Source organism: Ambystoma mexicanum, chromosome 6p (genome assembly GCF_040938575.1).
Source record: "Ambystoma mexicanum isolate Mex_15411 chromosome 6p, UKY_AmexF1_1, whole genome shotgun sequence".
In the NCBI taxonomy this organism is placed as follows: domain Eukaryota; kingdom Metazoa; phylum Chordata; class Amphibia; order Caudata; family Ambystomatidae; genus Ambystoma; species Ambystoma mexicanum.
The window spans coordinates 614,487,816-614,498,083 of NC_090935.1; the positions used below are offsets into that span (position 1 = coordinate 614,487,816).

At 41.7% G+C, this 10,268-nt stretch overlaps 1 protein-coding gene across 6 annotated transcripts in view; it reads right to left on the reverse strand.

The window, feature by feature from the left end:
- The window catches only part of POLK (DNA polymerase kappa), a 1,714,815-nt gene extending 1,705,009 nt beyond the window's left edge, over positions 1-9,806 (reverse strand). For 4 of the 6 annotated variants that reach the window (XR_011280653.1, XM_069627466.1, XM_069627467.1 and 1 more), the window contains exon 1: positions 9,238-9,729. The gene's annotated coding sequence lies outside the window, so the exon portion shown is untranslated. The other 2 variants (XM_069627465.1, XM_069627464.1) reach the window with 2 other exon arrangements.
- Between the last annotated feature and the right edge of the window lie 462 nt (positions 9,807-10,268).

Here is a 10,268-nt window from a genome sequence, read left to right on the forward strand (position 1 = left end):
GTAAAGTTTATTAAATAGACTGTATCACATTCATTAAATAAATATAGTAGTTGGATCATATACAGCAGAGCATGCGGAATTCCCAATTTTTTCAATTTGACCCATAGTTTCATAAGTGAGACCGTATCAAAGGCCGCAGAGAAATCAATATATGCAACATAAACAGGCAATCTACGAGTCTTCCAAGAATATTGTACTGCACTAACTAAAATGGTTATGTTATGGGATGTAGATGACTTTGCTCTAAATCCAGATTGATTGTCAGGTAAAATCGCGCAGCTAGCTATCCATTGATCAAGCTCAGTTAAGAATATTTTTGGAAAAAATTTTGGTCGGGATATCTAGCATAGCTAACATTCTATAATTTGCTGTTTCTTTGCGTGAACCTTTTTTATATATTGGCAGTATGATTCTCTTTTTCCATGAATCAGGGACCTTTCCAAATTTACCGATCCACTGAAATAGAATATACAGCACCTTAGCCTAGCGTTCAGGAGATAAATTCAAAAGGGCGTTGCAGGTACTATCAGGTCCCGCAGCTCATGAGTTAGGCAGTGACTTTATTAATAGTGCCAAAGAGGCAACAGTGTATGTTCCGTTCCAGATAATTGCATCATTTTTGTAGCTTGGTGCATCACATGTCATACTCCCTAGGGTATTTTTAACATGAGCGATCCAGCTACTCTCAGTGATACAATTAACCGGAAGAGTTCTTTTCTTTTTTATTATTAATATTGTCCCACATTGATCGATCATTTTTGTTTTTTGCTGCATTAGTCAGGGTAAGCCAAATCTCATCTTTTTTCTTTTCAGATGAGATTTTTTCCATCTCTTATACTGACTCTTAAGTATCTGTATCCTTTCAGTTCCATCTACTTCATTCTTATTTATACATTTACGAATATTTGACCTTAGCAGTTTTTTTCTTAAGTGGATGTCATTGTCAAATTTCTTGTGATGTGTAAGATTCCATTTTTCATTTACTGATCTGTAGCTATGTTTTACCATAACTGTTTCCTTAATTTTATCTGTTACATCCTCGAATTCATCAAAGATCTTACTCTCTGATTTCATAGGCGTACATTCATGGTTCTCAATAAAAGTATCTAGCAATTGAATAGCACTTGCATTACCTTTTTGTATATTCGTTGGGTGCCATTTAATACGATTGCCTGCTGTATTATTTCCAACCTCGCCATTCATTGAATATATACTTCTGTTTTTTACTTTCTACTTACTTTAGTAGTAGATATAAGGGCAAGTGGTCGCTTTCTTCTCTACATCCGACAGCCATATCACATACTATCTCCTGGGCATATCTATTCACAAACATATAGTCAAGCGTGCTCATACTCTTTCCACATATCCGAGTCACATTTTTCATGCAATCTCCAGTGGTATTTCCATTAAGCACAGTCAGGTGGTATTTGTTAAACAGGGATATCCATGCCTTACTCTCTCTAGAGTTATTTTGTATAACAAAGTGTTCAGAGTTACAGTGTTCTGTTATCACCTCAGATGCGCAATTGAGTTTTATATTTAGATCACCCACTATTATAAGTGGAGTCTTATTGCTAAATTCATCAAGAATTTTGGAAATTGTTAGTATATTCTCTTTGTTATGTTTTCCTCCAGGTGGATTATATATGTTGACTAATATAAATGCATCAATGGTTGAGGAAATACAAGATACTATTAATACCATGCTAGTGGAGTCTTTATGTTTAATTCTGCTCTATGGTTTTTTAATTGAGGTCATGAGTCCTCCTTTAGATCGACCTCTAGGACCTTGAGAGGCATTTCATTTAAGATTACTACGTCCATCGAGTTCACATTCATTTACAATCCATGTTTCTTGTAGCACAATGATTCTAAACAAACTGATGTTATCAAAAAGCCCATCATCGCCTGTATAATGTGCATTTCCTCGAGTGTTCCATGATAATATAATTTCATTTTCATCACGGACACGCTTCGAAATGAGATTTAAATGCTACAGGAATCCATTGCCAGTAGCCATCAGGAATTGCTTTGTCAATCGGTCTAGTATCTGTTTCTTCATCTAACATCTTGTGGTTTATAGTATTTACATTATTTACTTTACCCTCTTGGTTAGACTTTTTGGGTTTGCGTTTGCTTGTTACTTCTTCGTATTTTATTTTTGGCATACAGCTTTCAATACAAGTATATCCTAATTTCTCAAACAGTTTACCTTGACTCAGAATAAATTCATGAGTTGACCGTTCATTGCACCATACATTAGTCGCAATTCTAGTAGTGCTCACCAACTGATCCACGATCTTGAAGTCGTCTGAAACTATCATCCGAAAAGGGACAATGGAAGAACATAGTGCCAAGATTTGCTGTCTGTTAAGGACAACCATCTCAGCTATATCAAGTTTTTCAATTTGCAGTACCCGCGTCATCTCACTAGACTCATCCCATTCTTGTGTATTTATATTATCAATCTTTACAGTGGCTTTTTTAGATTGTAGAGGTTTACCATTATTTACCACCTCATTCTTATCGAATCTATTCTTTCTCATATTTCTCGTTCTTCCATCTTCCTCTTGTGGACATGTTATGTTCTCATATAACTTATGTACATCTGTGATTATTTCATCAAAGGTTTCTACATTTTTTTGCTTTTTGTTTTTCCTCACTCCCACCTTTTTAGGTGGACCTTGCAGCTCTACTTCAGATTTCTTCTGTTGTATCTTAGGCTGGTTGATAAAAAATTCCCTAATATCAATATCATTAGCCTTTTTAAATTTTTTGTTTTTGGTACTAGTTTTCGCAAGATGCTCATGTATAGCGACTTTATGTTCTCCAACAAAGTTGGCTTCTTTATGTATTGATAATGGTTTTGGCTCAATCTTTTCAGACTTCTGGTTATTCACAGAGTCATCTATTTCGTATTCATTTATTTCACCACTTTCATCAGTTTCAACGATACATCCATTATTGGCCTGTTTAGATTTAGTGGTACTATACATGGCTGCTTGTCCATAGCTTCTTTTCTTACTATTATTCTTCAATTTTACTTGCCTTTTGGAACTTTGATGTTCACTTTTCCCTTTATTTCTTCTTCTTTTCTTTTTTAGCACACTATATTCTACTACATTGTACTCATCATTGCACTCATGCGATATATTAGGTTTGGTCAATTCACGGGTACCAGTATCTACTTTTGCTTCAACATCTACAATTTCAGTAATAGTATTCGTACTTTGATCAGAAACCTTATGTTGATTTCTTGTGCTAATATCGTATTGTAACAAAGAGCGTATCGCTAGTTTACTTTCTATTGAATCACATTTTTCAACAAGTGTAACTAAAACATTTTCAAGTGCTTGGAATAGCTCTTCCGAGTTCATACTAATAAAACTTGTTTCATCTAATATCTCTATTTTACTAGCATTAAGTTTCTTTTCTTTCGGGCTTTCCAGTTGTTTCTCTGATGTTTTTTTGTTAATAGCCAAACGTGTTTGACCAATAACAATTAGCCCAGAGCTTGGGTCAATTTCAAACCGCTCACCAGGATTTAGGAGCTCAATATTTTCGTGATCAATATCTTCATTTATGGACTCAGATTGTATACTTAGATTAGATGGGGAAGTATTACTCATCTCTAGGTTAGATGAAGTCGGGCTTATCACTTGCAACAGTAGTTTACTACTGATACAGGGAAAGGCCATGGTTAGTTCATTCATAATTTCCAGTGTGCTGCATTCAACTTCTTTAGGAGCCAGCAGCAGTATAGCTATTTGAGTCATTTTAGAACTAGGCTGCTCAATTTTACTAAAATAAGTTTGTGAAATGATCTTACGTTTACATGCACAATTAGTTCTGGGTTCATTTTAATTATTCAAAGTTAGTTTGCTTCGGTTTGTGGTGCACTGGTTCCATAGCTTCATTTGGACTCTAAAATTAACTAAACACTAGGCAGACAGTATATGTACACAATAAAAGTTAAAAGGCTATCTATCAATTAAACCTTTTCTACCTACTGCCCACCGTACACAGTAAACAGTTAGTGTACTTCAAGTACTTCCAGGTGCACGCGCAGGTGCGCTGCACTCTGGGTATTTCAAGCTTCCTAGAAGGGATACGGGGGAGGGACCTTATCGGCGGGGCCAATCACTTTGTTTCTAAGAGGCAAGAGAAAAAAGTGTCAGCACGGGGCATGTACTAGGTATAACAGCACTAGTATTCAAACTTTTACGCGAGGCGTCAGTGTCAGCGTCTCATTCATTTGGCTCTACCGTGGCAGAGTCAAGTCAAAACACTTGTTCAGAGCAGCTAGGAAGTGAAATTACTTGAGTCATGCAACATCCATGTTGCAGCGTGAGACGTCCTCCTTCTCTCAGGGCTACGCCGCGGTGTGTTAATTCCGTGCTTTCCAGTATATGCAATCTTCAGTGCAAGTCGAGCGTTCCCAGCAGCGTTCCCCACAGTTAACAGTGTACTTCAAGTACTTCCAGGTGCGCCCAGTTGAACCTGGGAATAACTGTCAGAGAGGAAGGAGATCAATCAGTCCAGTGCAAGGTCTGTGATGCCAGGGGGTCTAAGGTTGAAACACCCTTGAATGTGTTGCCTATTCCTTTCTTGCCTATGTGCTTTCTCGATAATTTGTTGGAGCTTCACTTTGATGCCAGGAGTGTACTCCTATACCTGGAATGTGGTCAGATCACCTCGTGGTGCCTTTTTCCATCCCTCTCAAAGTTCCTCCCCCCACTGTGACGAAGCCTGCAATTCTTAAGCGCAGTTGGTTCGGGGTGTCCAATCTTGAGCTGACTACCTCTTTACAAATACACTGTGGTCCTGTGGCAAGCTGCTCCGTGGCCACATTGGAAGCTTCTTTCACAGCTACTGCTGACACACTGGCCCCTTATAATCTTTGCTAGCAGCAAAGCCATCCCCCTGAACCATGGTTTTCGCAGGAATTTAGAGAAAGTAAATTATGTTGTAGGCAGGCTGAAAGAAAGTGGCGTCTCCACTACTCTTCTAATTCCAAAATCCTCTTTTGTACTACTCTCACTGCCTACCATAAAGCTCTGGTGAGTGCAAAAAGGGTTTATTTTGGCCATATGGTGGAGAGGGCTATTAATAAACCGAAATCCCTATTTAATTTAGTTCAATCTCTTTCTACACCAGAGATAGGACAGGCTGTGGTGCCGCCTTCTCAGGATTTATGGGACTCTCTTTCAACTTTCTTTCTCACAATAATTGCTACCATTCGTGACAACATAAAAGTTGAGGCTATGGCATCTATAGCTGATATGGTTCTTGCGAAACCTCCCCCTGCTAAAGGGCCATGGTCTACATTTCCCCTTTTTCTAATCTTGATGTTCTGTCAGCTATTCAGCGACTGAAAACGGCATCCCCTGCGGATGCTATACCTTTCGCTCTTTTACAGGAGGCGTTGGGTGACTTAATTACTCACATCACCTCAGCAGTCAACACCTCATTTGCTACTGGAGTGATCCCGCGTTCACTTAAACATGCCCTAGTTATTCCTCTGCTTAAAAAGCCTTCCCTGGATCCAAAAGTGCTGGCTAATTATCACCCTATTTCGCTCCTACCATTTATGATGAAAGTTCTGGAGGCATTGGTCCCTCCCCTTTTGTCTACTTTTTTGGAGTCCTCCCAGTGTTTTCATCTGTTTCAATCTGGTTTTCGGCCGATTAGACGTACAGAATCTATTTTTAACTCAGTGATGGAATCTGATATGCCTGGTAGATCAGGGTGGTGTCGGAGCAGTCCTGTTATTAGATCTGTCGGCTGCATTCGACACGGTCGACCATCTCTTCTTATCTCCCGTCTATCCGAGGCCGGCCTTTCTGGACAAGTCTTGAACTGGTTTACAGCTTTCCTGGCAGACCGCTCTCAATCAGTGTCTCTTCCTCCTTTCCGCTCTGCCCCGGTCTCTCTTTTTTGTAGGGTTCCCCAGGGCTCAGCATTGTCCCCCATTTTATTTAATATTTATATTAGATATCTTTTGCGCCTCATACAGGTACATGGATTTTGTTATTATTCGTATGCTGACCTTTAGGCAGAATCCTGTGCAGTGCCCTTAGGGACCACTACACACAATTAAGACTACAGGTGGCAATACAAGTTTTACCTTTGGTACAAGCCTGTACTACTATGTTAAAGTGGTAGCAGTAGCGGAGCAGCCCAGCCAGGCTTATCTCAAGGGTATATAAGCAGTAGCAGAGATTACACAAAGGGACCACAATTACTGTGACTCAAGAAAATACTGACTGAAGGTCTTAGGTATAAAATACAAGTACATTGATTTTTAAACCATTTGTTATAAACACAACACTTCTATTAATTCAAAATCACACGTAAAATACACTACAACCAACCAATTCACTTTGGTAGACTCTAACTCAAGGTAAGTACCCTATGTTTTAACTGACCGGTGTTGTGAAACAAAAGACGTTACCGGGAATACGTATGCAATCACTTTTTGACAGTAATGACAGTTCGGTCTTACTAAAAAAACGCGTATCCGCGGCAAGAAATGTTACCAGGGCAAAAACACACTTAGCACCCGAGTTAACCAGAGAGAGTTGAGGGCAAAAATCATAGGCAATACTGTTGTCAAGGCAGACAGAATCAGAGAACATTCGTTGACAGAAATTCAAGAGTCAATAGGCCGGAGCCAGTGTCAAGTGGAACCGGGTTCCTGTTGTCGAGGATCACACAGTCAGACAGTTCAAGATTCAACGTTGCCAGGAGTACTTTGATATTGTCAACAGAGGAAGCAAAAGTTATAAGAAGGAGGGAAGACAAGGGCAAACATTGTAGGCAAAGAAAAGGGATTCACCCTAATTCCTCAAGAAGAACACAGAACCTTATTCAATGAAGAAGCTGGTGCCACAGCAGTTGTTCCTGGTAGTTTCCTGCAGACCCACGGTTCCTGGAGCTTCTGTACGAAGGAGGACATCTGGAGGGGACTGCACCACACAGGGATGAGGTCGGCAGCAGCGACGGTGAATAAAAGGTGCGCTCTTTAAAAACAGGAGAGGCTCTTCAGATGGCTATCCGGACCACTACAGCAGTGTGCAGCGATTTCGACCAAGAGAAGATGCTCTGGATGTGGAAGATGAGCTGGTTATCCCCACCAGGCTCAAAGGAAGAAGACTCCGGACTGGATCTTCTCTGGTCGTCGAAGGGTAGATAGCTCAGGACTACAGCAGGGCTTCACCGGAAGGGGTAGTTGCAGCATTCTTCTTCTCCACTTCTCTTTGGTTCATTGTAGTTCCAGTGGCGACTCTGACTTCTAGCCCAAGAGACCTGCCTTTTATGCAAAAATCCCCCATTCACACAGCCTGGCTGTCAATTTCACAGCAGGAGGGTTGTCCAGCCCAGACAACCACCTCAGCCAATCATGGCAAAGTGTGACTTGGGTTTCCTAGGATACCCTGTGCAGGGGGTGACTACAACCCTCCCTCACATTCAGCCCACCTAGACACCCAGGCGCCTGGAGGGTTTCTTGGCAGAAGCCCGCCAAAAGACAGTGAACAAAGAAGGCAAACCTGGTTTGCCGCGCAATGTAAAACACAAGAAGGACTTTAACAAAAAGAAATGACGAATAAACCCGACCGGAGCCAAAAGAAAAAGTATTTGGTCAAGCGGGTTTAAGTTCGAGGCTAATATAATAGCTTAAAACAATACCACATTTATATAGTATAATCGCGGTAGAAAAGTTAGGGTAGATACCACTGCCACCAGCCAAGTCTAAATGTTAAAAGAGCGAAACAATGCTCTAGGAGGTACACATAAAAAGGGCTAAGGGTTAACCCTTTCCAATACTCCATGTAAGATGGGGTGTACTGGATCTGTGGTTAAATGACTAAGCAAGGTTAATGGCAACTTTACCCTTTCCTGGAGGACAGTAGTCAGCCTCAGAAATGGAGTTGGTGGGAAGTCTAAAAGACAACCCTGTGTCACTGCACTGAAGGTGCTGGGTAACACACAAAAGAAGGGGGCTACTGAAGCGGTGTACTCCAGAGACCACAATCACAAAAGCAGATGAAATACGCATGGCAAAAACACAGGTAAGAGTGGGAAAAAGAGGCACACTCTTACCAAGTGAAAAAAATAACTCCAGAAATCCAACAAAGCTGCTGTGGGACTCACTGAGAGAAATTTGCCTTAAAATGAGAATTCTCCCTAGCACTGACGATACCCAGATGTTGGTCTGTCTGGACCCGACTAAATCTGAAACTGACAACCGACTGAAAAAGTGTCTAGAGGAGCTGGGGACATGGATGACATCTAATTGGCTAAAGTTAAACAGCAGTAAAACCAGGGTCCTGGTGGTAGGTACCACATCTCCTCAGCTGTTCTGGACGGCCGATTTCTGGCCTACATCTCTGGGCCCTCTCTCCACGCCGGTTCTGTCAATCAGGAATTTGGGGTTGAGGATCTCTGCCACTTTGGCAATGGATGAGCAAGTCACTGCGGTCTGTAAAACTGCCCATTTCAATCTCTGTGTTCTTCGGAAGGTATTCCCTTTAATTCCTACAGCCAGTCAAGCTCCGGTGGTTGCAGCTCTGGTTCTAACTGTATTCGATTACTACAACTCACTTTGCTACCTGACTGGGCACCTACAGTTAATCCAGAATGCCACTGCCAGATCTATTCTGCGTCCCCCTTTTGGAGCCAATATGACCCCTCTGCTGAGGCAATTGCATTGGCTTCCAGTTGTTGACCGGATTATGTTTAAGTCCATGTGCATAATGCACCGGGTCTTTTATGGCATGCGAGCGGAATTTCTGCAAAACAAGTTTGTCCGCTACATGCCCACTCCCTCTCTTCAATCCCAAGCGACTCTGCGGGTAGTGGTTCCTCGGTTCTGGCTAGCTCAAAAAGGGGGGCGCGCCTTTTCTTTAGCAGCCGCCAAAGCACGGAATAACCTTCCTCTTGCCCTGCGGGGGACCATAGACCACTTTGCTTTCCATCAGAAACTGAAAACAATGCTTTTCTAGAAACAGCAATACCATTAACTACTCATCTCTCCAGCGCCATGATGCCTTTGGGCATATGCGCGCTTCAATAAATTCAGTTAACACAACATAACATAACTGGGGGGGGGGGGTTGATGTTGATTCAAGCTTTGTAAAACCTTCCTGTTGAATACCAGATTGTTCCGGATATTGTTGAGAACATCCAAAACGAATGCAATTTTACATTTAAAACAAATAAAAATTAATAACATACCTTTACAGTTAAAACACACTGGTATTCTTCTCTTCATTACACACTATTTTTCATGTCAAAGCCTTCCCGCAGACTACGATGCTGCGATCCCTGGTGTGGGACAGAATGCTCCTCCACACGATCAAGGTTTACGCACTTTGAGACCACTACAGAGGGGAATTAGCACAGTATAAAACCCCCATTAATGTTAGCCTGTGTGTTCTTTTTTATAGCAGTTTCAGTAAAGGAGATTTGTGCCTTGACCATGAACAACTACAGTTCTAGCCGAAAGGTATATCCAAAGAAGCAAGACCAAGCGAAGGCGTCTAGGAATGAAGCTGGGAGTGTATCAGTGAACATGGAACTCCTACTGATAATGAGCCACCCCCAAACACATACCAATGTGAGAAGCGTACAAGGAGCACGTTATTTTATGGAAGGGCTAAGTTTGTTACTTTATACTGTAACAAGAATGTACACTGGGGACGATACGGTCTAGTTCCTATAAGAGAAACGGACCTTAGCAAAGCTTCGCCTCCTCTTCGTCACGTGAGTTGCACGCTCGGACGTGTCTGGGAAGTCACTTCAGGTTGCGCACTTCCTCAACTCCTTGTCTTTGCAAGGATCGAGCGGGAACGCTGTTGCAGCATGTTAATGTTAATGTTATCGTGGTTGAGAGCTGAGGAACACCCCTATTCCTCCGAATTTGGTGCACAGTAATTCTTAACGCATGCTTGGTTGTTATTTTAGTGTTGACCTGGCATTTTGATGTATTTTGGGGATTCGTTAGGTGCATCTGAGAGTTTTTATGTGCAGTGGGGCTCAGCACGGGCATTCCTCCGTTCAGCGCTGCACATACGACTAACATTTCTTAGGTGTGGGGGCTAGCTTGCCCTTCAAATTGTGGGAGAAGGGCCAACGTTAGCGACTGTGTGGGAGTACTTGTGTGGAGGCACATAGCTCTCAACCTTTTGTGTTGCAAAGGCGGGTTAAATCACCAGATTTTGTTTTTAGCGGGTGAGACGCCCATTGGAATGAATGGGCGTGCAGGA